Raw genomic sequence first — 6172 nt, forward strand, 5'->3', positions numbered from 1 at the left:
AGGGAAAAGGTGATACTTCTGGAAATGTCAGAAAGAGACTCCCTCTTTTCCTTCCTAACCTACAGCAGGGCAAGCAAGCATGGGTGTTAAGGGAGGGTAAGAAAAACACAAAGACTCTGGGCCAGGTGCGGCAGCTCATGCCTGTAATCCCAGCACTTTGGGAGGCCAAGGCTGGCAGATCACGAGGTCAGGAGATCGAGACCATCCTGGCTAACACCATGAAACCCCGTCTCTACTAAAAATACAAAAAAAATAGCCAGGTGTGGTGGCACGTGCCTGTAGTCCCAGCTACTCAAGAGGCTAAGGCAGGAGAATTGCTTGAACCCGGGAGGCAGAGGTTGCAGTGAGCTGAGATCGTGTCACTGCACTTCAGCCTGGGCGACAGAGCAAGACTGTCTCAAAAAAAAAAAAAAAAGGGCTCTTCAATGTAGCTGCTTGGCTCCATCTTTACCAGGAAGCTTCCCTGCTCCAAACCATTGCCGAAGCATCCATTTGTTCCTTTGAAACCTTTTGGGAAAGTCTTTCTTAGGGTTGGGGTAAGGAAATATGGCTCCTCAGGATTATTCAAGCTCAGAAGCCCTGTCCCCTTGACTTCAAGCTCAGAAAAATAGGCAAGCCACTAAACTATCCAAACTGTTTTGTGCAAAGTCCTGCAGCTCTGAAGGATGAGTCATCTGCTTTTACCGCCACTTGAAATAAACAATAATGGCTTGGCAGCCTTTCGTATATTAATAGCCTTGTCATTTTACCTTCCTCCCGCTCCCTTTATTCCACATTGGAATTAGAAGTGGCAAAAGGGCCTTCAGAGCTGATTACCCTGTGGTTCCAAGCTTCCCAGAGAGCCCAAGAGGAGACCAAGATGTTCCCTGCACCCTGGGCAGATTGAGAGTCCCCCCAGTCATTATCCTGTAGTCATTCTTCATGGCATTTCATACTGGAAATTATCAGATTTATTTCCTTGTCTGCTGATTGCCTGTTTCCCTGCATAAACAGGTAGACTTCATGAAGGCAAAGACTTATTCTGCCTTGTCACTGCATCCTCAACACCCAGAACAGCACCTGTGAGACAGAAGGGAGGAGCTTGAAGTGTTACCCCTCTTACAAAGAATTAGAATACACAAAGGAGGCAGGGTTGTACATTGGGGGAAGGGCTTTGTGAAGATGAGAACTGTAGGGGATGTGGGGGAAGTATCCACATTTCTATATCTCTCTGACCCCAATATGTTTTGTATTAATTACTCTGAATTTCCAGGGGAGGGGAGAGGGTGCAGTTAGTCATCTCCCTCAAACCTCAGCAAGACCCACCTCAGCCCTCCACTGTGCTCTATAGTACTACTCTGCATTTCTTCAACTTCCATGGAACCTCTGAGCACTCCTGTGCCCCATCCACATCTTCAAACTCTCCCACTGGCCCACCAGCACCTTGCTCTAGGAGAAAAATGCCTCCCTCTCTCCCATCTCATCTCTGAATACTACTTCTACCTCTTTGTCCAAATCCAACTACAGTTCCTTTCTGCCTGGAGAATGTAGCTTCCCCTGCAGGCCTCTTGACTATTCATTCAGTCCTTAACCCAATCAATACATTGTGATTAGGTACCAGTTCCTGGGAGCAAGTGAAGAGACTCATTCTCCACACTCCATGTTTCTCAGAGTCTGGAGGTAGGGTAGTCACCTCCTCTAATTCTGCTTCCAAAGGGTTGTATCTCATCCCTTCTTGCTGACTCAGTGACATCAGAGCACTCCTCTTCCCTACCCTGTAGTATAAAGGGTTGACTCTGCACTTTGGCATTCCCCTCGGCATACACACATGCTGTTATTTTCCCCATGTAACCTTCTCTAGAGTCTCTTTCCTTCTTCAACAACTGCCCTATTTTGCTGCCGTCTTCTGCAACAAAACTCTTCCAAGGAGGTGTCTAAGCTCATTGTCTGTAATTCCTAGTCTTTTGTGAACCTGCTTGAGCAGTCTTTTACCTTTCCTGCCCACCCTTCCCAACACACGCACGTGCACGCACACACACACACACACACACACCATAGAAATTTTTCTTCTCAAGGACACTAATGACTTATATGTTGCTAACCCCATGGTCAATTCTTAGTCTTACTCCTCTGGACCTGCTGGCATCATTTGACAGTTGATCCCTCCCTCCTTGACTTTCAGGATGTTTCACTCTCTTGATTGTCTTCCTACCTCACTGGTCACATTTCTCAGTCTTTTTCCCTGGCTCCTTCTCGTCTTCCCATCCTCTTCATCTCGGGGCTCAGTCCTTGTCTCACTTCCCTTCTCCAACTACATTCACTCTCATGTTCATCTCATCCAGTTTCAAGGTTTAAGTGCCATCTCTATACTGAAGATTCCCAAATGTATGTATCCAGGCTACACTTTTCTCCCACCCAAATTTCAGACTCAGGAACACACCTGAATTTGGAAGTCTAATAGACACCTCAAATCACCATGTGGAAAATTGAACTTCTGACCTATCTTCCAACAAAATCAACCAAAATTCCAGGAAAACCAAACTCCCACAAAACAAAACTAACAGCAGAAACAAACAAACAAACAAACAAAGACCTGTTCTATCCATAGCCTTCCCCATTTCAGCTGTTGGTAGTTCTACCATTCTGGAGCCATCCTTGACTTCCATCTGTCTTTCACACTTCATATAATTTGGCAGGACATCCTATTGATTCCATTTTAAAAATATACCCAGAGTCTGAACACCTCTCACTATCTCCACTGTGACCATCACCTCTTCTGCAATTGCTGCAGTTGCCCCTTAATTAGCCCCTCTGTTTTTATCTTCACCATCATCAATTTATTCTAAGGGCAGCGGTCCTTTAAAAAAGTAATTCAAATTGTATCACTCCTCTTCTCATAACTCTCCCAGTGACTCCCACTTTCAATCAGAAGAAAAGTTAATCTTCTTCCAATGGCTACATGACACTCCATGATTTGTCAGCTCAATCTTGTTTTCTCTCTAACCTCATCTCCTGCTACTTCCTCTTTCTTCACTCTATTCCAGTCACACTGACTTTCTCGTTGGGCCTGTGTTAATAATTTTCACTTTTTCTTCATTCTTACTAGAACATTCTTTCCCCAAATATCACCTTCTCAGTGATGCTCTGCCTGAGCACCCTATTTAAAATTATCCCCCCATAGCACTCCGAATCTTACTTACCAGATTCTGCTTATTTTTCCCCAAACCATTTATTACCTTCTAATATAACTTGCCTGTTACTTATATTTATTATTTGAGGCCTGTCTCATTTCTCTGGGATGTATGCCTCACAAGAACAAGGATTTCAATGTGCTTTTCTCATCACTATGATCTTTAGCACCTAGGCTAGTACCTGGCACATAGTAACATATATTAGTTGAATGAATGAATGAGTCCATTTGTGTCCTCTCCTCTCCTTCTGTCCTTCCCTCCTCTGAGGAAGAAACGTTCATCCTCCACCAGTAGCCAATTCTCACCACTGGGCTCTGACCATACACAACTGCTTCATGAAGGCTTTCCACCCTCTCCCCCTCAATTGGCTTCTCCCTCTCAGCCTATAAACATGTTTCTGTCTCATGCATCTGTAAAACACAAAAATCAAAATGCTTCAAATATTTGCCTCCCTCTAGCTGTTGCACTGTGTCTTCCTTCATGTTGAGCTTCCTGAGGAGTTGTCTATACCTGCTGACTTCACATCCTCCTCACACATTCACCCCTCAGAGCAGACACTTTCCAGATCTCAAGATTCTCAACCAACAGCATTTGCCAGCATTATTGGCATTCTCCTTAAATCTCTTTCTCTCCTTCTCTAAAACCCTCGGGCCCAGAGCAGAATCAGACATGGCCCCTGCACTAAGCCTCTCTCCCTGTATTTGGTGTGGGAGACAGTCACAGTTCTCACTGCTTTCAAGCCACTTCTCAAGCAAGCTGTATACAGTCATACACTCTTTTCTCTTACCTGTCCATCTCACACACCCTTCAACTCTGTGTTGAGGATCAGCCCCTGCCCAAAGCTTACCAATGACCTCCTTGTTGAGTCATCCACTGGACACCATTCAGTCCTTGACGTATTAACACATGGTTAAAACCACCAGTCTACAAGAAATGCCCTCCCTTGTGTTGGCTTCTGTGACACCCCTCTCAGGAATCAAGCTTAAGCCTGTTTATCTCTCCCTGGGTGACTGCATCCAGTTCTATGGTTTTGAATGCCACCCATGTGTCAATCTCCACCCCCAGTCATGCCTCTCTAGTCCCTTATAGCCTGGTGCCACCAGCCTGCGGTGCTCACAGTGGTCCAGTTTCCTGAGGTCTAGAATCCTGTTTTGTTCACAGCATTTCAACCACCTTGGGACATGAGCCCTTGTTCTGCAGTGTATGCCTAGGCCTGAGGTCTTGCTCTTTGGCCAGATACTTCCTGGTGTTATTCAAGACCTCAAGGATACCAAGTATGCCTGCATGGTCATTTATCAGTTATTAGATAATTATAATAATGTTGAGAATGGCAGGTAAGCTCTGTTGAGTACTGACCGTGTGCCAGATATGGTGCTAACTGCTTTACCTGGTCTTTGCCATTGAATCATCACAGGTGTCACGTGAGGTGGGAAGTATTATAATTTCCATTTTACAAATGAGTAATATGAGGTTCATGGGCTTTAAGGAACTTGCTCCTAGTCATTTAGCCAGTAGTTAGGGGATGATCTGAAATTCAAACTGTGCCCTGTGTGCAGTGGAGCACAGAGGTCTGGTCATTACCGTGTACTGCCTCTGCCTCCACTGTTAGTCTATCTGCTTTGAAGTCTGGTTGTCCCCTGCTTGCTCCTTCATCCACTTCTGCACTTGGCTTAGCCCTGTACATAGTTCTTTCTTTAGTTGCCTCCCCCAGTGTCCCTGGCATTTCGGTCTTGCTGCAAGCCCAGGAACTTAACAAGCTAAGAGTCATGTAAGATTTGTCTGGGCTGGTATTTTTTCCTTGACCTAATAAGAAAAGCATGTGTGCACGTGCTACAGTTTAGGCCATGCTAGGGCACGAACACACAGACTTTATGACCAGCAACTCTGGTTTTGTCCCTAAATCACATATATAGCAGGTCACATGGTGGTTTGATGTTGGTTATTTAATTTGATAATTCACAACTGACAAGGGGCTTGCTCACTGCTATTCTGATCAATGGGTAGTTGGTTTAGTTATGAAAATACAGCTGCTCTACTAACAGTTTTGTTTATATTCAGCTTCAATATCTAGTTGAAGAGAAGCACATCTGAAGTACCAACAGCCAGGGAGAGGGGTGTGCTTGCACATACATGCACACACACACATACACATACCTAGACACCAAATGAGAATGTTTATTTCTAATGGAACTTTAGAAAGTGAAATGCAAAATGCAGGGAGCTGCTATCATGGCTGTAAATAAAAGCTCTTTCTCCTCCTCCTGCCTTCATTATTTCTGTTCTGCCACCCCGGTCACCTGGGAAGACCCTGTGAGCCTTCTCCAACAAACCTCCCTCCTTTGCCTCCTCCCCAACTCCATCTGTCAATTCCACATCTTAGATGTTGCTCCCTCCTGTGGCTCCTCTTCTGACCATCCCTGTGGCTCTGATCCTGTTTGCTGGGAGAAAAGAGGCTCCAACTCTCCATCCTGCAAACTCTCCTGCCTACCACCACCAGAGGGATCTTTTGAAACAGCATTTGGACATAAAATATCCCCTTTTGGTACTCGTCTGCAACTCCCCTCTTGCCCACAGATAAAGTGCAATTGCTTGTCCAACCTCCCACTCCAGCTTTATCTCCAAAAATTTCTCTTCACAAATGCCTCAGGCAGTCTCCTCCTTGTTTTCTGTCAAACACCACACATATCTGGTTTCAACACCCTGGCTGGCTCTCAACTTGGAATGTCCATCTCTGCACCTCTGCTGCCTATAACACCCTCCTCTTGCTTTGAGAGGCTCGGGACCATGTAAGTGTTTTCCTCGGAACTCTGGGGTCCTCATGACTTTGTACCTTGAGTTAGTAATTTTTTACTAATTTTACCATAAGTTCCCACTCCTCGAACATCACACACCGGGGCCTATCATGGGGAGGGGGGAGGGGGGAGGGATTGCATTGGGAGTTATACCTGATGTAAATGACGAGTTGAGGGGTGCTGACGAGTTGATGGGTGCAGCACACCAAC

The sequence above is a fragment of the Mandrillus leucophaeus genome, unplaced genomic scaffold, assembly GCF_000951045.1.
Source record: "Mandrillus leucophaeus isolate KB7577 unplaced genomic scaffold, Mleu.le_1.0 Scaffold1218, whole genome shotgun sequence".
NCBI classification, from domain to species: Eukaryota; Metazoa; Chordata; class Mammalia; order Primates; family Cercopithecidae; genus Mandrillus; species Mandrillus leucophaeus.